Raw genomic sequence first — 26,094 nt, forward strand, 5'->3', positions numbered from 1 at the left:
TGGCATCAGTGAAGCTGGAAGACTGCAGTCAAACACTGGAGCTGAATGTCAACATTAAAGATGAAGAAGAGGAGGAGAAGAATGGGAAATCTGTTTGTCACGGTAAGAGTAGGTTCTAGATAACTGAGTTTGTTGGACATGATTTGGAAAGGCACACACCAGTGCATTCGGAAAGTATTCAGACCCCTGGACTTTTTTGACATTTTGTTACGTTTCAGCCTTATTGTAAAATTGATTAAATTGTTTTTTTCCCTCATCAATCTACACACAATATCACATAATGACAAAGCAAAAACTGTTTTTTATCAGTTGTTGCAAAAACAACAACAACTGAACAATTACATTTACATAAGTATTCAGACCCTTTACTCAGTACTTTGTTTAAGCACCTTTGGCAGTGATTACAGCCAAAGTCTTAATGTGTATGACGCTACAAGCTTGGCACACCTGTATTTGGGGAGTTTCTCCCATTCCTCTCAGCAGATCCTCTCAAGCTCTGTCAGGTTGGATGGGGCGCGTCGCTGCACAGCTATTTTCAGGTCTCCAGACATGTTCGATTGGGTTTAAGTCCCGGCTCTGGCTGGGCCACTCAAGGACATTCAGAGACTTGTCCCGAAGCCACTCCTGCGTTGTCTTGGCTGTGTGCTTAGGGTCGTTGTCCTGTTGGAAGGTGAACCTTCGCCCCGGTCCTGAGCGCACTGGAGCAGGTTATCATCAAGGATCTCTCTGTACTTTGCTCCAATCATCTTTCCCTCGATCCTGACTAGGCTCCCAGTCCCTGCCGCTGAACAACATCACCGCAGCATGATGCTTCCACTGCCATGCTTCACCATAAGGATGGTGCCAGGTTTCCTCCAGACGTGATGCTTGTCATTCAGGCCAAGAAGTTCAATCTTGGTTTCATCAGACCAAATAATCTTGTTTCTCATGGTCCGAGTCCTTTAGGTGCCTTTTGGCAAACTCAAAGCGGGCTGTCATGTGCTTTTTGCTGAGAAGTGGCTTCCGTCTGGCCACTCTACCATAAAGGCCTGATTGGTGGAGTGCTGAAGAGATGGTTGTCCTTCTGGAAGGTTCTCACATTTCCATAGAGGAACTCTGGAACTCTGTCAGAGTGACCATCATGTTCTTGGTCACCTATATAGACAGTTGTGTGACTTTCCAAATCATCTCCAATCAATTGAATTTACATAATAATAATAATAATAATAATACATCTCAAGGATGATCAATGGAAACAGGATCCACCTGAGAAAAATGTCGAGGTTCATAGTCTCATAGCAAAGGGTGTGAATACTTATGTAAACAAGGTATTTCTGCTGTTTTATTTTTAATACATTTGCAAAAATGTCTAAGAACCTGTTTTCACCTTGTCATCATGAGGTATTGTGTGTAGATTGGTGAGGATTTTTTTTATTTAATCCATTTCAGAATAAGGCTGTAATGAATCAAATTGTGGAAAAGGTAAAGGGGTCTGAGTACTTTCCTAATGCACTGTACATATCCAAAAGTGGACCTAGAAGTTTGTCCTTAAATATCTATTGGGAGCCCATCTGGACCTTCCGCTTAACCTCCCTTCATATCGAAAATATCATCAGATATTTCAACACCATCCAATTCCTTTTCCAGATCCAATTTAGTGTCTTCTGAAGTAGAGGGAAAATCAAGACCTGACTAGTTCAGTTCTCAGGATATTCAGAGTTGTAAAGTGTGTTGTAGTAGGAAGCAAATGTTTGGTTTATTTCTACAGGATCCGTTGATAATTGTCCTTGTAAATTATGAATTGAATTAAAGGCTGCATTTTACTACTTAATGTGCCAGGCCAGCAATTTACCAGGTTTTTCACCTTGATGATAGAAGGACTGTTTCAGCCTAGTTAAGCTGTTTGCAGCCTTTGAGGTGGGAAGTTCTTCATACTGAGCTTTAAGACCAAATCATTCCTTGTTTACTTCTACTGAGTTATCCAAAAAAGCTTCCCTCTCCAATTCTCTCATTTTCTGATTTATTTGATTTGAAAATGGTAAAACGTATAATTTGCCCCCAAATATGTGCTTTGAAAGCCTCCCATCTGGTACTCGCTGACGTTTGGTCAGTGTTCAATGTCAAATAAACATCTATATGCACTCCAACGTAATGTAAGAAGTCTGGGTCCTGTAACCATCTGGGATGTAAACGCCATCTAGAGGATCCTTTTACTAGTTTTGTATCCCTTTAGAACAGAGGTGTCAAACTCATTTTAGCTCAGGGGCCACATGGAGGAAAATCTATTCCCAAGTGGGCCGGACCGGAAAAATCATGGTATTTTCTTTGTTTTAATACGATCAACATACAACATAAAGCTGGAGCCTGAGGACAGTGTGTCCAAAATAGTACAAGCACAACATCACTATTAATCATAAAACACGTCAAGTTTATTAGAAAATTCTAAAGAAAAAGAACACACAAACACACAATGCCTCGGTGATTAACATAACTGTTTCACAGATCACAGAACTATATCAGGGTGTCATTTCTCAGGCAGAAATGTAGATAAAAATAATGAAATCCTGTTCCCAAAACAAGTGTAAGAACCACAGAGTCAAGAATGGGTTAAATATACAAATAAAATAAAATCAATTAAAAACAATAGCACATCAACATAAAAACATAAAGCTGGAGCCTGAGGACAGTGTCCAAAAGCACAACATCACTATTAATCATAAAACACCTCAAGTTATTTGAAAGTTCTGAGGACAAAAAACACACAATGCCTCAGTGATTCACAGAAGTATATCACAGATCACAGAACTATATCAGGGTGTCATTTCTCAGGCAGAAATGTAGATAAAAATAATGAAATCCTGTTCCCCAAACAAGTGCAAGAACCACAGTCAAGAATAGGTTAAATATACAAATAAAATAAAAACAATTAAAAACAATAGCACATCAACATAAAAACATATACATCAATCTGAAAGCGTTGCTCAAACTCCCGTAACAGTCCCGTTATTTTATCTTTGAACCGCTTCATGTCTGCCACATGTTGGGTCGCACACAAATTTTTCAGACAGGGGAAGTAAGCTGCATCACCACCGGCAAGTTGCGTCTCCTACAATGACAGCTTCAACTTGAAAGAACGTATGCTGTCATAATACCGCTTGACAACTTTGTTGCGCCCTTGCAGCTGTTTGTTCAAGTTATTCAGGTGCTCTGTAACATCCACCATAAATGCAAGGTCCGGCATCCATTCTGCGGAATGAAATTCTAACACTGGTTTGCCCTTTACTTCCATGAACTGTTCAATTTCTTCTCGTAAATCAAAGAAATGCCTCAGCACAGCACCTCGGCTTAATCATCTTACCTCAGTGTGGTATGGCAGGCCATAGATGTGGTCTTTCTCTCTGAGAAGGCTGTCAAACTGACGGTGATTCAGGCTTCTGGATCGGATGAAATTAACAGTTTGGATGACCACCTTCATGACGTTATCCATCTTTAATGACTTGCAACACAAAGCCTCCTGGTGCAAAATACAGTGAAAAATCAAAAAATCACGTCCTCCATTTGCAGATTGCACTTTCTCTCTGAACTTTGTCACAACGCCTGCTTTTTTTCCCCGATCATTGAGGGCGCACCATCTGTAGCCAGGCTGACAGCGCGGGACCAGTCCACTCCGACCCTGTCCAGCGCGTAGACGAGTGCGGTAAAAATATCAGCTGCTGTCGTTGTATCTGTCATCGGCACCAACTCCACAAACTCCTCGGTGACGGTCAATGTGTCATCAACTCCGCGGATGAAAAAATGGCCAGTTGTGCAACATCTGTAATGTCCGTGCTTTCATCAATTGCAACCGAAAACGCAATAAATGACTTTACTTTTGCTTCAACTGGCTGTCCAAATCCACTGAAAGATCGGAAATCCTGTCTGCAACTGTGTTTCTTGTCAGGCTGATATTTGCAAAAGCCTGCCGCTTTTCAGGGCACACAATCTCCGCTGCCTTCATCATGCATGTTTTTACAAATTCACCCTCACTAAATGGTTTTGAAGCCACTGCGATTTCATTAGCAATGAGGTAGCTAGCTTTCACTGCAGCGTCACTAATGTCTCGGCTGTGAGTAAACACAGACTGCTGTTTCTTCAGACCCGCCAACAGTTCATTCACCTTCTCTCATCTCCGCTGTCCTTGAAAGTTGTCATATTTGTCGGCATGAAGACTCACATAGTGGCGACGAAGGTTATATTCTTTCAGCACAGCAACATGCTCTGAACACACCAAACATACAGCTTTCCCATTCAATTCCGTGATTAAATAGGATGACCATTTTTCTTGGAACACTCTGCACTCTGTGTCCACTTTTCTATTTTTTGACAGAGACATATTGGGGCAATGAGGGTGCCAAAGCACATAATGTTAAAAGAAGAAGCCATAATAAATATCGCGGGCAAAACAAAGTAGCTCATTGGCTGCACGTGCTTGACCTACTTGCTCTGCCCCGGTATAAACAGTTTGCTTGCTAAACACAATTGCTATTGCGCCATCCAGTGGACGCAATTGGAACAGCAGTTTATTTTATTGAATTAAAAAAATATATATATATTTTTTTTTCTTTCTTTCAAAATCATCTCGCGGGCCGGATTAAACCCGTTTGCGGGCCTGATCCGGCCCGCGGGCCGTACGTTTGACACCCCTGTCTTAGAGGCTTACCTAGAAAGACTCACACCTGTAATTGCTGCCAAAGGTGATTATAACATGTATTGACTCAGGGGTGTGAATACTTATGCAAATTAGATATTTCTGTATGTTGTGTAGATGGGTGTGAAAAAATCTATTTAATCAATTTTGAATTCAGGCTGTAACACAACAAAATGTGGATTAAGTCAAGGGGTATGAATACATTCAGAAGGCACTGTATCTGCACCTATGTGACGTAGTACGCAATTCTCGGGGAACACTTTTGGCTCGTGAGTGCTACTTTCAGAACTACTGGCAAAAAAGTATACAAAAGTACAGAAGAATCTCTTTAATGTTTAACTATTTTTTTTCTCTGAAAAATATATTATTTTATAAATTAAATAATGTTGCCTATTGCATTTACAACACAACAGTACAACAACAAATGAAAATACCCCAAAAATAACTTGAAACATATGTTTTAAATGCAATATATTTTATTACTATTCTAAAGAAATTAAATTACAAACAGAAAATGGAAGTCTTCAAAGGTGGCAGTCTCCATGTGATCTCATTTGGAGATGTAATATCTGCAGCTTTTATTCAATATCACTTGGTTTAAGAAGTAGTCCTCAGTCTTAATTGACGCAAACCTCAGTGAGCCCAGACTGTGTGTAGCAGGGCTTCTCGGTTGCCTCGTAGTTGGATGCCTCAGCATTGTCAGATACAACTTTGGCTAGCTTGGTGTCGAATGGGTTCAATGCCACCTGGATGGCAGGCTCAGAGTCAGGCACAAGGAAGTTATCTGGGATGCTAGGCAGAGGCGGCTCACACTCTCTCAGGCTGACAGCACTCTTTCCAGGTCTCTTTTCCGACTCAGATTTGTCCTTAGTGGAGATGAAATCCTTTGACTTCTGCAACTCTTTTGCAGAATCGTCAGAAATGGGGGCACACTGTGGTGTGGATGATGCTTGTTTCAAACCAAACCGTGAAGAGATGCTCTCCCGAACTCTGGATGCCAGTGTCTGTGGTTCAGCGGTGGCTGGTTCCCTTTTCTTCAACCTGGCAGTGGCAATAGCATCAGATCGCCTTCTAGCCTCCTTGGAGATTCTCACAGCATCATAGAGAACCACTATTACGATGAAGCCATAGAAAACGAGCCCCAAAATCAGGTTCACCTTCACAAGTGGCTCGGAGTAAGAAGGGTCAGTCAATATGTTGACTCTGGGTTTGATCTTCAGGGTGCTCTTCTGAGCTTTTGGAGCTGGAGCCTGAAGATTTTCTTTGAAGACGTTGTTGTCACCTTGCAATGCTTTTTTCTTGTAAGCCTGTAGATAAGGAATACGTTTCTCCACAATCATCTGTGGGACTTTAGCTTTACCTGGGAAAGTATCATCTTTCATCCTCTGAAGTTGTTCCAGCATCTGGTCCACTTGCACCATTTTGGTCAATTTTGCAACATTGGGGATGTCCTGAACAGGGTGGTCCTTCACTGGCATCAAAGGCCTGTGCTCTGGAACAGAAATCAGGGGCTCTACAAGCTCCGAGGGCTCTTTAGAATTTTTTGAGGAATATCCTTTTGTCAACTGGCCCACATTACCTGGAGAAGAATAGTATTTCACCCGTAAACTATCAACTTGTTCTTTTGTAGCATCAGGGTTGTTCAGAATAGGGTGGTCCTTCACTGGCATCAAAGTATTGTGCTCTGAAGACACCAACACATTTGCAGCAACAGGCGAAAGGAGACAGAAAATAACAGCCAACAATAACATCTTCATGTTGCACAGCCCACCCTTCTGGGAGAGCTGTGCCATTTTGATTAAAGAAATCGTCTTTCAAAAGTAGGCAGTACAAATTACAAGTCAAACTACTAGTTGGCTAGCTGTGCTTTGTAAAAGTGAATTGGGTTTACTGTTCACTGTCAAACATACACAAGATATGGACCCAACATGATGTAATAGAAGAATCTGATTATAACATCACGTGTTCCAGAATGTTGTAACCTGCTCCTCATTGTATTCATTAATTCAGATAATTCATTAATTCATCTCTTTGGATACATTTGGCAATTAGTTTGACGTGCAGTCCCTGTCCCTAAACTGCTTTCTCCTACGACTTTGGCAAATGCCCCCGTGACCTACAGCTCCTCATATACTACCAGGTCATGGTAGTATCTACACTGGTGCTGGTGCTTGCGATGACCCAGCTAATTATGTGCTTTCTGACCCAGGGAGTGAGACAAACATACAGCTTTCCCATTCAATTCCGTGATTAAATAGGATGACCATTTTTCTTGGAACACTCTGCACTCTGTGTCCACTTTTCTCTTTTTTGACAGAGACATATTGGGGCAATGAGGGTGCCAAATCACATAATGTTAAAAGTAGAAGCCGTAATAAATATCGCGGGCATAACAAAGTAGCTCATTGGCTGCACGTGCTTGACCTACTTGCTCTGCCCCGGTATAAACAGTTTGCTTGCTTAACACAATTGATATTGCGCCATCCAGTGGACGCAATTGGAACAGCAGTTTATTTTATTGAATTAAAGAAAAACAGTTTTTTTTTATCATCTCGCGGGCCGGATTAAACCCGTTTGCGGGCCTGATCCGGCCCGCGGGCCGTACGTTTGACACCCCTGCTTTAGAATAATCACACAAGGGAATGGTCATTCAAAACAATAGTATCATATCCACTTCCTGTTACATTGGGAAGCAATGAGCAATAAACTAAAAAGTAGTCTACATGAGAATATGATTTAAATGTGAACATGAATTCTCCCTTTTACTCGGGTTCTGAGTCCTCCAAGGTTCACATAGATTTAAGTCCTTAATGAAATGCTGTAATTTCTTTCTACTCTGCGAGTGGGAAGTGTCTAAACCAGAGGAGCGATCTAGATGAAGATCAATAGTGCAATTAAAGTCCCCTGCCATTAGGACCTTACCAGGAATGGAGGCTATCAATAGAAATACATTCTCAAAGAATTTGGGATTATCATCATTTGGACCATCAACATTAACCAGATTAATATGCTCATTCAAAAGAGTTCCCTGTATCTAAATGTATCTACCAGCTGTATCAGTTATAATAGTATCCACTTGAAACGGAACAGATTAGTGAATTAAAACCATAACACCATGAGAATGAGAGGAGAAACAGGATGCTACTACTGGCCCTTGTCATCTCCTGCATACTTTAAGTAGCTCATCCTTCAACAAGTGAGTTTCTTGTAGGAACACAATAGATGAATGAAGTTGTTTAAGCCAAGTAATAACCTGTTTTAAACTTGGATAGTTTACAAACTCCACAGACATTCCACAAAGTACATTTAAGTTTAGCATTTGAAGTAATTTAACCAAAGATGTAAACATGGAATAAGCTATAGCATAAAGACATATCTAAAATATGTTTAGTAACCACAAGGACCGCAGGAATATTTTGTAGTGAGGAAAATATGTAAAGATCTGTTGGAAGAAACAAACATAAATCTATCCTAACAACACAGGGTATTTTGCTAGTAGCCTATATAGTAGCCTAAATATCACAACAAAAGGCCTCTCTAGCAAGATGATATGTGAAATATCACGTAGTATTTGTTTGAAAAGTAGCAAAGAATAGCTCCACCTAAAACAGTAACGCTAGTTAGTGAAGCCTGAGACTAACGTTAACGTTACAGTATGGACCGTCCAAAATAGTGGTAGATGATCCACAACACAGGGTCTGCTGCTAGTAGCTACCAAGTAACAATATGGCCCATACGTATAGCGTTAACGTAGTATACCATGATACATTTATAAACCAGAAAAAGTATCAAAGATCAGAAATGAACAGCCTACGTGAGAAAAATAGATATCATTGAATATGTGCTACGTTACCCAAAGGCCCTTTGCATATGATGTTAGGCTTGCACCTGAGTGTCAATCATTTTAGTCCAAGGACATGATCGAAAGGCCTCCATCATTCTTAAATGGAGAAGCCGGTGGTCACTCTGACAGAGCTCCAGAGTTCTGTGGCGATAGGAGAACCTTCCAGAAGGACAACCATCTCTGCAGAACTCCACCAATCAGGCCTTTATGGTAGAGTGGCTAGACGGAAGCCACTCCTCATGAAAAGGCACATGACTGCCCGCTGGGAGTTTGCCAAAGGAGGAACTCCGAGTTTGGGCCTCGTTCCAAGGATGATAAGGATGATTCTGGCCCAGTGGGAGTGAGATTTGTAGAGAGAATGGATACATATGTGGTGTCAGGTTAGGTGGAGAAGATGTTGGGGACTGTTGAGTTGGTGAAGGTAACTGAGTGGACTCGTGATGATTTATTGTTTCTCCTCTGTCCAGAGGGAGCGGGTGCTGCGGATTACGTGATTAGAGACAGGAATTGTGACTTGAATTGCTGTCCGGAACAGGGTGGCATTGAAAGGAGTGGTAACAGGGTTAGGTTTAAGTGTTGAGAATGAGCAGCTGAAATGGAAGATTCCAGGTGTCTGTGACGCCCTCCGTTTGGTGAGACGTAGATCTGGTGTAGAGCGTGGGGAAACAGAGAATACATTATCTGTCATGCTGGGTTTTGATGCATAGTCTCTGCCAGATACGATCAAGGTAGAAAGTGTCAGTTAACCCGTGAGCGATTTTGTTCCGTAAATACTACAGTGTTTTAGGGGTGAAGTTTATGGGCCTGTTGCAGCAGTGTGTAGGCGTGAGATGCCTAGATGTGACAAGTGTGCAGGAGGGCATGAGATGAAGAAATGTGTGGTATCGGAGGAGAAAGTTCTGTGTGTTAGTTGTGGGGGTGCTAACGGGCTGGAGATCTGAGGTGTCTGGTGAGAGAAAGGCAGATTGAGGTTGCCAGGGTTACAGTAGTACAGAAAGTGTTGTATGCCGAAGCAGTGAAGGGAGTGGTAGAGGAAGATGGGTACAGGGTGAGGGATCTTGAGAGGATTCCTGTGAGTAGGCAGAGACCAAGAGAGAGTGATGGGAAGAATATGTGCTTCAGTAAGGTGGGATTTTTTTGCATTTATTACCATGGTTGTCAATTGTACTGCAGAAATGGATCGAAAGTCCCAGAAAATAGAGGCTGTTGTGGCAGCGGCAGAAAAGTACTTGGGATTGCGAGGATTTTCTGCACAACAGCTGCAGGGGGTGTTGAGTGGTAGTGGTCTGGTGTAGGACTAGATAGTGTTAAATAGTGGAATGGGGTGGTGGATTTTTGTCGTGGAAAATCGGCACGAAGGGACTCAAAGTCAAACTTAAATGAATAATTATTTTTCATCAGCAAGCTGGAGAGGTTCCAACAAACTTAAAAGCACCATAGTACACGTCGGTCGGGAGCTCTGCCGGGAAGTCCCGTTAGTTGTCCTATATACTGCTTACACAGACAAGTTATATTTGCATGATTTAGCTTGTTAATAATTAATAATTAATTCATCATTAACATTTGGTTCCTGCATGTGACCGACCAATACCTCACAAGGCTTCTTCTCTCCAAGCTGAGACCTTCAAACTGAGATATTCCTTTTGGTTCCCAGAACAATGTTCTGGGCGTACTGCCAATTGGTCTGAGGAGGTCAGTGACCTGCACGAACCAAGAACATTTTCCCTCACATTTTTTAGAGCTGGCTAATACTTGGCGGGGCAATTTTGTATTAATTACCGTATAAATGAATTTAATGTATATAGGCTGTGAATGACCTCACACACCAGTACAGTAGGTGGCGGTGTATGCACCTAAAAGTTGGATGCGCTCCGCCAACCAAATCCCAAAGAAGAAGAAGGATGCAAATGCACGTAATTTGACCCGTATGGAGAATGTGAAAAAGGAGCAAAGTTCATCTTTATTATTGATGTTTGATGAATAGTATCTACTACCCTATGTAAAGCTGGGATATATAATATACCCCATAAGAGAGTTTGTGTAAAACCTGATGCAATGCAAGAAATGTAAAAAGTTTGGCCACATGTCAAGTGTTTGTAGACGGAAGGAATATGTTATTGAAGAGCATGTGAATGTAAAATGTTGTAACTGTGGTTGGGGTCATATTCCTGAATTCCCAGAGTGCCCTGTTAGGGTGAAAGAGGTTGAGGTGTCAAGGATCAGGGCTGTACAGCAAATCTCCTATGTGGAGGCGGTGAAGAGAGTTATAGTAGCAAGAGGCCACAGTTCTGAAGAAGATATGGTGGTGGATGCACTGCAACCAGTTGCAAATGTTATACGTCAATCAAGTGATCTGGATACACTTATTTTGAAGGTGGATTTATTAGTATTTATAGTCACAGTTATTAATTGTACTGCACAATAAGTCCAAGATGCTGGACATCATTATATCTGCAGCTGAGAAGTTTTTGGGCCTCCAAGACTTCACGGCAGAAGCCCTGAAAGGTCTACTGTTGCCAGAAAATGTTCCGCCCTCACAAGATCCTTCTGAGCCTGTGAATGGACCTGATTAGAACAGAAAAGCAGGCTGATTTAATTTAAATGTTGTTATTGATAGTTTGTACGATTAAAAAAAAAAATACTGTATACACTGAACAAACATATAAATGCAACATATAATGTTTCGGTCCCATCTTTCATGAGGTGAAATAAAATATCCCAGAAATGTTCCAGACAAAAACGTATTTCTAAAATGTTTTGCACAAATTTGTTTACATTCCTGTTAGTGAGCATTTCTCCTTTGCCAAGATGATCCATCCACCTGACAGGTGTGGCATATCAAGAAGCTGATTAAATAGCATGATCATCATTACACAGGTGCACCTTGTGCTGGGGACAAGAGTAGATGAGTAGGTGCTTGGCAGCATCTAATGGGGATCCCTAACAAATACAAAAATGGCACTCTAAAATGTGCAGTTTTTTCACACAATACAATGCCACAGATGTCTCAAGATTTGAGGGAGCATGCAATTGGCATGCTGACTGCAGGCAGGAATGTCCACCAGAGCTGTTGCCAGAGAATGTTAGGTTAATTTCTCTACCATTAGCTGCCTCCAATGTTGTTTTAGAGAATCTTGCAGTATGCCCAACCAGCCTCACAACTGCTGACCACCGTGTATGGCATTGTGTGGGCGTGCGGTTTGCTGATGCCAATGTTGTGAACAGAGTGCCCCATGGTGGTATCGGGGTTAAGGTATAGGATGGCATAAGCTATAGACAACTAACACAATTGCATTTTATCGAAGGCAGTTTGAATGCACAGAGATGCCATGACAAGATCCTGAGGCCCATTGTCCTGCCATTCATCCACCTCCATCACCTTGTGTTTCAGCATGATAATGCACTGCCCCATCTCGACAAGTATCTGTACACAATTGAACATGCTGAAAATGTCCCAATTCTTCCATGGCCTGCATACTCACCAGACATGTTACCCTTTGAGCATGTTTGGGATGGTCTGGATTGATGTGTATCACAGCTTGTTCCAGTTCCCGCCAATATCCAGGAATGTTGCACAGCCATTGAAGAGGAGTGGGACAACATTCCACAGTCCACAATCAACAGCCTGATTAACTTTATGCAAAGGAGAAGTGTCCCGGAGGAGGCAGCGGCAGCTACCCACTTCTCCAGTGCTTCATTTGTAAATTGGGCGGTGCCGGAACCAAAAGTGAGCCCAGAACGGATAAAAAAAAAAAAACTTTATAACAAAGCATTGCATGCATTATCATGGCTTTCGCGTACGGGCATAGAGCAGTGGTGTGGAGCCGCTTGCAGGAGTTACACACATTTCATGCAATTCTAATTCAGTTTAGATGACAAGACTTTTGCAGAATCTTTTTTAATACCTCACAAATGGCCAAAATGACAGGTTACTTTGACACTGAGAATCTGAGATCAATAAAAACGACCTTGTCTTGAATCCATCAATAGCCGAGGCCCCTAAGTGTGCAGAGAAACACATTGTACAATATGAGGAGGAAGATATAGTCCTAAAAAAGCTTTCCGGTTTCACTGACTCACCCAATGATGTGCAGCTCACTCACCGGCCAAAAGCTGATCTCTCTCTTGCTTTACTTTTTTAAACAATGCTGTTCGCTCAATAGGCCTATTTGGAAGTTGTTAATTTGGTAACATACAGACATTAGTATTTTATTTTCAGCAGGATCCATTTGCTTTACAACCTGTGTTTTCCAGCGACTGTATTAGAAAAATTTGCTAAAGGCCTGTTTTGGCTGCATGCTGTTAACTGACAGATTTGCCACACGTTAGGCATGCCTTGTGATTTGGCTACACACAATCCACAGCTAGGCTATTTTTAAAATTAGCTATGGATCCTCTGTGGTGAAGTTCTAGTCTTACTCCTGGTTTAGTATTGGGAATGATTTAATATCTTTCAGAACAGACTGCAGAGTGCTGCACCACCTCCAGCACACTTCCCACAGCTATTATTCTATTAGGAGATAAATGATGAAGTGCAATGCTGGAGAGAAGAGAGTTGCCGGCTTATGTCTATAACAGCACAGAGAGGGAGAGAGAACATAGAAAGTGAATGTCATTGTATTTCTGTGAGAGATACAGGCGTGCTTCTCTCTCTCACCACAGCAATGGCCACGCCTTGGTCTAGGCTACAATGTTGCGCAAACCATAAACCCGGGACGGCCCAACATTAACCAATTCTTAGAATATCATGCACGTTTTCACATTACTTTTTTTTAGGGAGCATGACAATTAGAGGAATCGAAATGTCATTACTCTGATTGCTTTTATTATGATTTTTACATTGCAAACAGTGGAAATTATTTTTCTTGCCACAAGAGGGAGGCTATCTGATCCTGGCAAATGCGTTCCGGAACGAAATACTACAAAACTGAGAGGTACCGGAGGATCCAGCTCAAATTAAGCACCGCCCTTCTCATATAATGGGGTAGGGCCATCCCAAGGATCCCTGAACGCACGGACGGTTGCACCAAATATTTCTTATAACTAAACCAAGATAGACCACAGCTGGTCGTTTCCAATGGGAACAGATGAGTCATAGTGGGCAGAGCCAAGCACGAGCTAGCGAGATCCTATTGGTGTGTTCTAGCACACATCTACATATTTCTGTTAGGGAACGCCTCCTCTGTAAAGCGCTCGTGTGCAATAACTCAATTTGCCTTTGCGTTCCTTCTAAATAACGTGATTTAAAAAATGTATTTGCAACAGGTAAGTCCACAAAACTTAGTCCACTCTGTGCATAACAGATTTTAGTTTTGGGAACAGAACTGTATTAAGATCAGATGTTTCATCGATTAGAACATTTGCAGAATGTCGGCCACAATCCATCTCCTTCCATCTTTTCCCACTGCCGGCCAGAACTTCCTCTCATTTGGTAGTGAGTGGAAACGCCAACCGGATGCTTCACAATTATACATCCAGTGAAATATCTGTCTCATTGTTCTATCTGTGGCTGCACTGTGGTAGTGGGGGAACAGGAAGTTCCAGGCAGGCACGCACCATTCTTCAGTATAAAGAAAGCGGCAGAACTGTAATGTCAAGAAGATAACCTTTGTGTCAGTTTCTATTTATTACTACTGGTATGTGTTATGACGAGTTTCTCTGGCATCAACTAATTCAGCATGCAAGAGAATAGTTAAACACTTAGATGGAGAGTTGGTTCAAAGTATTTAATATTACAGTACCAGATTCACATGACAGGCGGTACGGGCGTAGCCTATTGTCATCTGAATGACTTGCATAGAAAACCTCTTAGTTTATATAATGCTTTTCCGAGCTAATTCCATCCAACAGTTGCCAACCATTATTGAGTGTCACTCCTCGCCACATATAGGATCACCCTATATGGTATCGTGTTGCACCCTAGTCAGGATATTCCATCACGTACTCCTTCTAAGATTAGCACCAGTGGCCCCCAGCTATCTTGGCCCGCATACCTTCTGGCACCCACCAGTGACAGAAATAAATACATGGAATGTATGTCATCCTCCAAATCCTTATGCAGCTCTCAATATTCCAAACATTAACTAATACTTTACTTTATAAAATATGTAATATCAGTATGTAATAACACGTTTAGACTTTCTAATGTCGAAAGAACATGTCATACCATGCTAGGTAACAAATCCGTTAAGGTATTAGCACGTTTGGTGTGTTATTTTTATGTCAAACTGAGTAAACCCAGTAACTATTTTACAAGTCACATAGCTAGATACTTTGGGTTTGTCTGAATTGATGTACATCATTTCCTCAAGGGGATTTCATAAAGAATCCAATTATTTTAGATTTCAGAGTTTGTTTTTGCATTTTTGGTTTTGTGTCAAATTAACGAGCTGGTAAAATGGCGCCACCCACTCGGTCAGCATCAACGGATTTCAGTGTAGCAGAGAGATAATTTCACGGTTGCACTACTGTTTTGTAGCTGAATGTAATGATTATCAGTTTTCTACGCGTACTAATATTCAGACACATTCAGTTGTTTCTGTATTTATCGATAAATGTTACTATTGTGTGAACGGAAAATACAATTGGTTTTTGATTGAAGTAATACAGTGAAGACAAGGTTATTCAGGACAATAGTACATAGTGCTGCCTAAAACAAACAGTGACCTTGTACTAAATGGCTTTTGTCATTTATGCATTTACAGTACCAGTCAAAAGTTTGGACACACCTACTCATTCAAGGGTTTTTCAAAATTTTTTACTATTTTCTACATTGTAGAATAATAGTGAAGACATCTAAAGTATGAATTAACACATATGGAGTCATGTAGTAACCATAAAGGTGTTAAACAAATCAAATATATTTTAGATTTTAGATTCTTCAAAGTAGCCATCCTTTGCCATGATGACAGCTTTGTAGAATCTTTGTAATCTACAATGTAGGAAATAGTAAAAATAAAGAATTTGGGAAAATCTGCTATAGGTTAAGTTCTGGCACCTCAAATATCTAGCGCTTGAGCTCCTGTTCCTCTTATAGAATGTTAGCTCAACAGTATTGTGGAGCTCCTGCACCTAAATATAAACAGTACCGGCACCTATTTCAGTCCAAGTTAAGCACTGAATTAGATAATTTAACAAGAAGAAATATAATATATTTTTAGAGAATAAAGAAAGTGCCAGAACTGTGAAGACAATAACTTTTTGTGTCTGTTTCTCAATTTTACTACAGGACGACTAGAATTAAATCTGATGCCGGTAACATCAATAGTGAGGACAAACCCAGCCAGCCTCTCTCCTTCCCCACTGAGTCCAAACCTACAGTCATTGGGTCCTGGTTGTGACAGTGGAGCCCAGTTTGCACTGCAGGATCCAGAGATGGCATCAGTGAAGCTGGAAGACTGCAGTCAAACACTGGAGCGGAATATCAACATTAAAGATGAAGAAGAGGAGGAGAAGATTGGGAAATCTGTTTCTCATGGTAAGAGCAGGTTCTATCTATCTAAGTTTGTGTTATTCATTCCAACTTCTCACTGTGCATGAAAAGTTGCAGTAGAACTGTTTCATGATGAACTGTTTCAATGAGAAGGTAGATATTATTTCATGCTACTGACACTTACATGGTTTGACACCAGTATTGCCAGTGTAGACTAAAAAAGTGAAGTAGACAAACTGCCAATGTTTTAAAGTTCTATTAAAAGAGTGTGTAGTTACTAACCCTTGTGATAGTGAGTGGAGGATGATATGGCTTCTACATCTGCAAGGCTTGCTCTTTGGGGTTTTTGGATGGGTTTCTATAAAGCACTTTGTGACAACTTCTGATGTAAAAAGGGCTTCATAAAATACACTTGATTGACATGTATATCACACCAACTGACTGGTTCTTCTGATGTTGTTCACACAGGAGACCATGTTGAGACATTCTGTACATCCAGCGAGCAACAGCAGGAAGATCACAGAGCTAAGAGGTCTCACCATTGCCCACATTGTGAGGAGATTTTCCCAATTCTATCAAAGTTAAAAATACACCTTAAAATACACACAGGAGAGAATCTGTATTTCTGCACTGACTGTGGGAAGAGTTTCACAACATCAAAGGTTATGACAGTTCATCAGAGAGTGCACACTGGAGAGAAGCCTTACTCCTGCTCTGATTGTGTAAAATGCTTCACAACATCAGCTAAGCTAAAACGTCATCAGAGAACACACACAGGAGAGAAGCCTTACTCCTGCTCTGACTGTGGGGGCAAGTTTCTCTCATCAGGGCACCTTAAAACAACATGAACGTATACATACAGGAGAGAAGCCTTACTCCTGCTCTGACTGTGGAAAGAGTTTCTCTCGACTGGGCGACCTAAAAAAACATAAACGTATACACACAGGAGAGAAGCCTTACTCCTGCTCTAATTGTGTAAAATGCTTCACAACATCAGCTGAGCTAAAATGTCATCAGAGAACACACACAGGAGAGAAGCCTTACTTCTGTTCTGATTGTGGAAATAGTTTCTCTCGACTGGGCGACCTAAAAAAACATAAACGTATACACACAGGAGAGAAGCCTTACTCCTGCTCTGACTGTGTAAAGTGGTTCAAAACATCAACTGAGCTAAAAGTTCACCAGAGAACACACACAGGAGAGAAGCCTTACTCCTGCTCTGACTGTGGGGCAAGTTTCTCTCAATCTAGCAACTTAAAAAAACATGAACGTATACATACAGGAGAGAAGCCTTACTCCTGCTCTGACTGTGTAAAATGCTTCAGAACATCAACTGAGCTAACAGTTCATCAGAGAACACACACAGGAGAGAAGCCTTACTCCTGCTCTGATTGTGTAAAATGCTTCACTTCATCAACTGCGCTAACAGTTCATCAGAAAACACACACAGGAGAGAAGCCTTACTTCTGCTCTGATTGTGTAAAATGCTTCACTTCATCAACTGCGCTAACAGTTCATCAGAAAACACACACAGGAGAGAAGCCTTACTTCTGCTCTGACTGTGGGACTAGTTTCTCTCGACTGGGTGACCTAAAAAAACATAAACGTATACACACAGGAGAGAAGCCTTACTCCTGCTCTAATTGTGTAAAATGCTTTACAACATCAGCTGATTTAAAATGTCATCAGAGAACACACACAGGAGAGAAGCCTTACTCCTGCTCTGATTGTGGAAATAGATTCTCTCGACTGGGCGACCTAAAAAAACATAAACGTATACACACAGGAGAGAAGCCTTACTCCTGCTCTAATTGTGTAAAATGCTTTACAACATCAGCTGAGCTAAAATGTCATCAGAGAACACACACAGGAGAGAAGCCTTACTTCTGCTCTGACTGTGGGACTAGTTTCTCTCGACTGGGCCACTTAAAAAGACATGAACGTATACATACAGGAGAGAAGCCTTACTCCTGCTCTGACTGTGTAAAATGCTTCAGAACATCAACTGAGCTAACAGTTCATCAGAGAACACACACAGGAGAGAAGCCTTACTCCTGCTCTGACTGTGTAAAATGCTTCAGAACATCAACTGAGCTAACAGTTCATCAGAAAACACACACAGGAGAGAAGCCTTACTCCTGCTCTGACTGTGGGGCAAGTTTCTCTCATCAGAGCACCTTAAAACAACATGAACGTATACACACAGGAGAAAAGCCTTTCTCCTGCTTTGACTGTGGGGCAAGTTTCTCTCAACTGGGCACATTAAAAAAACATGAACGTATACATACAGGAGAGAAGCCTTACTCCTGCTCTGACTGTGTAAAATTCTTCACAACATCAGCTGATCTAAAAGTTCATCAGAGAACACACACAGGAGAGAAGCCTTACTTCTGCTCTGACTGTGGGGCAAGTTTCTCTCAACTGGGCACATTAAAAAAACATGAACGTATACATACAGGAGAGAAGCCTTACTCCTGCTCTGACTGTGTAAAGTGCTTCAAAACATCAACTGAGCTAAAAGGTCATCAGAGAACACACACCGGAAAGAAGCCTTACTCCTGCTCAGACTGTGGAAAGGGTTTCTCTCAACTGGGCACATTAAAAAAACATGAACGTATACACACAGGAGAGAAGCCTTACTCCTGCTCTGACTGTGTAAAGTGGTTCAAAACATCAACTGAGCTAAAAGTTCACCAGAGAACACACACAGGAGAGAAGCCTTACTCCTGCTCTGACTGTGGGGCAAGTTTCTCTCAATCTAGCAACTTAAAAAAACATGAACGTATACATACAGGAGAGAAGCCTTACTCCTGCTCTGACTGTGGGAAGAATTTCTCTCGACTGGGCAGCTTAAAACAACATGAATGTATACACACAGGAGAGAGGACTTACCACTGATCTAAAAACAACAGATTAGCTGCAACGTCATCCGAGACCACACACAGGAGAGAAGCCTTACTCCTGCTCTGACTGTAAAGTGCTTCAAAACATAATTTGAACTAAAAGGTCATCAGAGAACACACACAGGAGAGAAGCCTTGCTCCTGCTCTTAATGTGACAAGAGATTCTCCTGATTGGGCAACGTAAAAACACACCAATGGTTACACACTGGAGAGAAGACTTATCACTGCACTAACTGTGAGACGAGATTCTACAGATTGGGCAATTTAAAAAGAAACCAACGTCTACATAAGAAGTGGTAGTGGTCAACGACAAGACCACAGAGGGGACTCCATCCTAGATCTGATCAACACAACCCACTGTACTTACTCCTCTCGGATCCAGTGATCACAAATGTCTGCTGTTCTCTCCAAACACAACATCAGGAGGGAGAAGAGAAGTGCAGCGGAAAAAAGGACATCTGGTAACCCAGAACAGAAAGGAGACCTTTGCACGATGTATGGCCAGTACTGACTGGTCTGCCATATATGAGGTGGAGAGCATCAATGCAAAGGTGGAGACGTTCAACTCCTGCATTCAAACTGCACTTGATGTATGCAAGCCAATAAGAAATAAGAAAACAACAACACTGGACAAGCCCTGGATGACTGAAAGAATAAAGGCTGCCATCAGGAAAATACAGAATATTTTCAACAGATGGGGAAAGACAATGACATGGAGAAAATACAGAAACACAGTGCAAATGATTATCAAGGAAGCAAAGACAAGCTACTACAAAACTGAAATCCAGGACCTAAAGAAGAAAAACCCTAAGGAATGGTGGGACTTCATTAACAATGGACTGGGACCAAAGAAAACATCAGGAGGGAGAATACAGGTCGAGGGAATTGAAGACGACAACGTGGCTTATGTTTTGAATGGCTTCTTTGCTGAGGCATGGACAAGCACCACACCTCTTACCATCTTCCCCCTGCCCATGTCTACAAGGCAGGTTGAGCTGTGCAGCATTGGCCAGTTAAAGCAAGCTCTGACCAGACTCAGCCCACATAAAGCATGTGGGCCTGATGGCATTCCAGCCTGGCTACTAAAAGAGCATGCAGAAGATCTAGCCCCTGTCATCAAACACATTGTTAAAACTGTCCCCTGCCAGTAGGAGGTGTTATCTGAGTGCACGATTCAGTATGACTACCTCCCAATGTCCAGCACTACTACTGCCCTTGTGAAAGCCACATACTCCTGGCTGACAGCTACAGACTCCATAAAACCAACAATGGTGAGGGTGTTACTGGCTGATGTGTCCAAAGCCTTTGATCGAGTAGATCACGCATAGTTCCTGCAACATCTGTCTGACATTGAACTGTGTCCAAGGTTACTAGCCTGGCTCCACAGCTACACCACCGAAAGAGGGCAGAGGGTGATGGCAACTGGCACATTTAGCCCTTGATCAGAGGACCATCCACAACCTGCACCACTAATCCTAGGAGGACAGGAAGTACCAGTGGTAACAACAACCAAGTATCTTGATTTTAATCTAGACTCTAACCTCAGTGGTGACATGTGGAGCAGCCAGTGAGAAAGGCCTCGAAACGCCTTTTTGACTGTTCTGGAATACGGTGGAGTGCTGTTAGTTGGATGCAGTAAAAAGCAGCAGGCCCAACTAGACAGGGTGCAGAGGAGGGCCTTGAGGATCATCTCCAGAGGTGGAGCAGTCCAACCACAGCTCCCGTCACTGCAGATGAGGCGAGAACAGGCTGCAGTGCACCTAGTGAAGGACATGCACACTCTTGACCATCCACTGAATGACCTGCTCCCTCCAAACAGAGGTAACTGCACCACCAGGCTCCTGAGAAACAGCCACAAACTGTCCTGTATAACTGCCCGTACAAACCGCCTGCGAAACGCCACTCTACCCACTGCTTTTTTTAAATAACATTTTAATATTTCAATTTCCATCATGAAAAATGTCCTGTAATGTTTCAAGTGTTCTGTATTCTACTTATGTCACGTATTGTGTTAAGTATTTAACAGGTAGCCTAGTGGTTAAGAGTGTTGGGCCAGTAACTGAAAGGTCGCTGTTTTGAATCCCGAGCCAACTAGGTCAAAAATCTGTCATTGTGGCCTTGAGCAAGGCAATTAACCCCAATTGGTCCTATAAGTTGCTCTGGATAAGAGCATCTGCTAAATTACAAATATGTAATGAAAAATCATGTTTGTACATTAATTTGTGCTGGGCAACCTTTTCTATTGTGCATAAATATAACAAAGTGTTTAAAGTGAAATAGTTAGTGTCTATACAGTGCATTCTGAAAGTATTCAGACCCCTTGACTTTTTCAACAACAAAAATAAGTTACAGCCTTATTGTAAAAATGATTTTTTTTTTACAAACAACAACAACAACAACAAAAATCCCTCATCAATCTACACACAATACCCCATAATGACAAAGTGGAAACAGGTTTAGACATTTTTGCAAAACCTTATTTACATTTGTATTCCAGACCCTTTGCTATGGTGCATCCTGTTTCCATTGATATTCCTTGAGATGTTTCTACAACTTGATTGGAGTCCACCTTAGATAAATTAAATTGATTGGACATGGTTTGACACCTGTCTATATAACATCCCACAGTTGACATTGCATGTCAGAGAAAAAACCAAGCCATGAGGTCGAAGGAATTGTCCGTAGAGCTCAGAGACAGGATTGTGTCGAGGCACAGATCTGGGGAAGGGTACCAAAAAATGTCTGCAGCATTGAAGGTCCCCAAGAACACCGTGGCCTCCTCCATTCTTAAATGGAAGAAGTTTGGAATCACCAAGATTCTTCCTAGAGCTGTCCACCCGGCCAACTGCACAATCGGAGGAGAAGGGCCTTGGTCAGGGAGGTGACCAAGAACCCGATGATCACTTTGACAGAGCTCCAGAGTTCAGCCCGCTTGGAGTTTGCCAAGAGGCACCTAAAGGACTCTGACCATGAGAAACAAGATTCTCTGGTCTGTTGTTACCAAGATTGAACTCTTTGGCCTGAATACCAAGCGTCACTTCTGGAGGAAACCTGGCACCATGCCTACGGTGAAGCATGGTCGTGGCAGTATCATGCTGTGCGGATGTTTTTCAGAGGCAGGGACTGGGAGACTAGTCAGGATCGAGGGAATAATGAACGGAGCAAAGTACAGAGAGATCATTGATGAAACCTGCCCTGCCAGAGCCCAGACTTGAACCCGATTGAACATCTCCGGAGAGACCAGAAAATAGCTGTGCAGCAACGCTCCACATCCAACCTGCTAGAGTTTGAGAGGATCTGCAGAGAAGAATGAATGAAACTCCCCAAATACAGGTGTGCCAAGCTTGTAGCATCATACCCAAGAAGACTCGATGCTGTAATCGCTGCCAAAGGTGCTTTAAGAAAGTACTGAGTAAAGGGTCTGAATACTTAGATATTTCAGTTTTTTATTAATAAATTAGGAAAAATGTCTAAAAACCTGTCTTTTGCTTTGACATTATAGGGTATTGTGTGTAGATTGATGAGGGGGAAAAATGATTTAACCAACTTTAGAATATGGCTGTAATGTAATAAAATGTGGAAAAAGTCAAGGGGTCTGAATACTTTCAGATTGCACTGTATATAGCCAAGCTATCATTGACTAGGTATTGGCACCCCATGTATATAGCCAAGCTACCATTGACTAGGTATTGGCACCCCATGTATATAGCCAAGCTACCATTGACTAGGTATTGGCACCCCCATGTATATAGCCAAGCTACCATTGACTAGGTATTGGCACCCCATGTATATAGCCAAGCTACCATTGACTAGGTATTGGCACCCCATGTATATAGCCAAGCTACCATTGACTAGGTATTGGCACCCCATGTATATAGCCAAGCTACCATTGACTAGGTATTGGCACCCCATGTATATAGCCAAGCTATCATTGACTAGGTATTGGCACCCCATGTATATAGCCAAGCTACCATTGACTAGGTATTGGCACCCCATGTATATAGCCAAGCTACCATTGACTAGGTATTGGCACCCCATGTATATAGCCAAGCTATCATTGACTAGGTATTGGTACCCCATGTATATAGCCAAGCTATCATTGACTAGGTATTGGCACCCCATGTATATAGCCAAGCAACCATTGACTAGGTATTGGCACCCCATGTATATAGCCAAGCTACCATTGACTATGTATTGGCACCCCATGTATATAGCCAAGCTACCATTGACTAGGTATTGGCACCCCATGTATATAGCCAAGCTACCATTGCTCATCGTGTATTACAGTTTTTTTCAATTGTTTACACGCGATTTTGAAAACAGAGTTATTTTTGTCAAAATATAATCACAATTATCCAAACACCACAATCAATTAGCAAAATTCCTAGATTGTTTGCAAAATGACACACTTCAGTCAAAACATACACACTTCAGTCAAAACATATACACATATTTGTGAAAATGCTATTTGTTTTCATTTAACCAACACAGTCATCAATGATCATACACTATTGCAGCCAGTTTCACACTGCTGTGATAAATAAAAAACACATTTGTAAAAAAATATATATAGAGATTTTTGGCCAGACATTCTTACTGTATGTGAAAGATAATTTAGGTGACAAAAAATAGTGAGAAACTCACAACATTATTCATGATTTGTTTTGAGATATAAGGAGAATGTAGACAAATACTGTAGGCCTACTATAACCTTACCAAGCACTGCACAACACTTGATGCTGCAGACTGAATATTTCAAGTATTTATTTCAATACTTACAGTATTTCTTACCATAATCAGTTACAGTAATCAACCAACAATGATATCAATTACTGTAAACAAATAAAATCCGTAGACAAATAAAAATTACTGCATGAATTACAGTACATACACTTTGACTCTGAAGTAAAGTAAAAGTAAACAGAAATGAAAGAAAACTACTGTAAAAGCAACAAGAATACTGTAACTATCCGTCTCTCCGTCTGGCTGGATCAGGCCATAACATTTCATCCACATCACAGGCTATGTCTTCATTGGCAAGGCACCGTTGGAAGAATCGCCTTGTGTGACGAATCCACCCCTGCACTGAAGCTGCTTCAATAAGATCACATGCCTGTTCCATGGCCTGAATGAGGGGCAAACGGTCATAAGGCCGCAGGTCATATACCTTCCACCGCCACGCTGAAAAAAATTATTCTATAGGATTCAGGAAGGGGGAGTATGGGGGAAGGTATAAAACTTCAAAATCAGGGTGATCATGGAACCAGTTCTGGACTAGAGCAGCCCGATGAAATGAGACATTGTCCCAAACGACAATGTACCGCATCTGGTCCACTTGGTGTAATGCTGTGACAATCTCATGCAATCGGTCAAGAAATGCAAGTATCAGATTTGCATTATAGGGTCCCAGATTTGCATGGTGGTGGAGGGCCCCATTTTGTGTGATAGCAGCGCAAAGGGTGATGTTACCACCTCGCTGCCCTGGCACATTGGTGATTGCCCTGTGCCCAATTACATTTCTCCCTCTTCTTCTTGTTTTTGCAAGGTTAAATCCAGCCTCATCCACATATATAAATACATGTTGAATTTCAGCAGCATCCATTTGCAAGACTCTCTGAAACACATTAAAGAAAATAGGATGCTATTCAATATCTATAGCACAGTATTTTTTTGGTGACAGAACATTATGAGCAGTGCATGATACCACACCATAGTCAGATGAACAATGCATACCTCCACATACTCATTGCGCAGATGTTTCACTCTCTGAATTTCTGTCAAATGGTACCCGATACAGTTGCTTCATGTATATTTGATTTTTCTTTAGGATTCGACCTAATGTTGACAGAGAGACTCGTTGGATATTATTGAAAATATTGTCATCATTGATGATATTGGCTTGGATTTCTCGTAGCCTGATACAATTATTGGCCAAAACCATGTTCACAATGGCGGCCTCTTGTGCACGACTAAACATAGGGCCCCTTCCACCTTGGTGTCCTCGACCCTCAATCCTATGTAAAAACTAAATAAATAAATATATATATGTATATATATATGCAGCCTACTGTCAAATGTCACAGTAAACAATATTGATTATACAAGCTTCAGTTTCAATGTATACTGTGTGTTTAGCTTACCTGTTTTCTCGATGAAATGTCCGAATTACTGACGCAACAGTATTTCTGCTGAGATTTGGTTGAACTCTTTGTCCAGCTTCCATCAGTGTCAGTCCATGGTTGATAACATGGTCAATAAGTGTTGCACGGATTTCTCGAGTCAAATTTGGTCCTCGTCTTCTTTGATCAGGTTCTATCAACTCTTCAAGTCCTTCTCTACCTCTTCCTCTACCTAGGTGTCTTCCTCTACCTCCTTCTCTTCCTCTACCTTCTTCTCCTCTACCTATGCCTCTTCCTCTACCTCCTTCTCCTCTTCCTCTACCGCCTTCATCTCCTCTTTGAGCTCCCCCTCTCATTCTCACTCTTCTTCTTCTTCTAACTCCTTCCATTTTTGTTGAAGACAGGTGAACTCACCTGCTGCCTTTTATAGCACACCTGAGTGCTGCGTTTTCAAATTAGCACATGTGTGCTTCCACACCTGGTAGATGTGTTTATCCAATTCGTTCATTAGTGTGGTAATTGGCAATCCGGTGCTTTGTAATTACAAGGAAGTAACCTCACGATCCTTATCTGTGTCTAAGGTGTGAAAATGTGTGTAGAGTTTTACAAATCACTGTGTGTAATGTTTTGCAAAAAGGGTGAGGCGGACATTGTGTGTAATGTTGTGCAAATCTGTGGAGGTGTTTTGCTCATTGGAGTCCAATTTTGCTAATTGTGTGGAAATTTTAATTTTAGTGTGTAAACAATCGTAAAAAAACTGTAATTCCTTGTGCTACAATCTTTTTCCTATTATTATAATTGTTGTATTGTGTTCTCCATTGTTGGTCAACATTTCACTGTTAGTTAACACCTGTTGTTTACCAAACATGTGACAAAATGAAATGACTACGTATTTAGTGAATTGTCTTCTAAAACTATACTGAAAAAATATATAAACTTGACAGGTAAAGTGTTGGTCCCATGTTTCATGAGCTGAAATAAAAGATCCCGGATATTTTCCATACGCACAAAAAGCTTATTTCTCTCAAATTTGGTGCACAAATTTGTTTCCATTTCTGTTAGTGAGCATTTCTCCTTTGCCAAGATAATCAATCCACCTGCGAGTTGTGGCATATCAAGAAGCTGATTAA

General features: G+C 41.5%; 1 pseudogene; it reads left to right on the top strand.

Annotated features, from left to right (window-relative positions):
• Positions 1-16,607: 16,607 nt before the first annotated feature.
• Positions 16,608-19,093, top strand: LOC123491373 (annotated as a pseudogene).
• Positions 19,094-26,094: the final 7,001 nt, after the last annotated feature.

Source organism: Coregonus clupeaformis, chromosome 8 (genome assembly GCF_020615455.1).
Source record: "Coregonus clupeaformis isolate EN_2021a chromosome 8, ASM2061545v1, whole genome shotgun sequence".
Taxonomy (NCBI): Eukaryota; Metazoa; Chordata; class Actinopteri; order Salmoniformes; family Salmonidae; genus Coregonus; species Coregonus clupeaformis.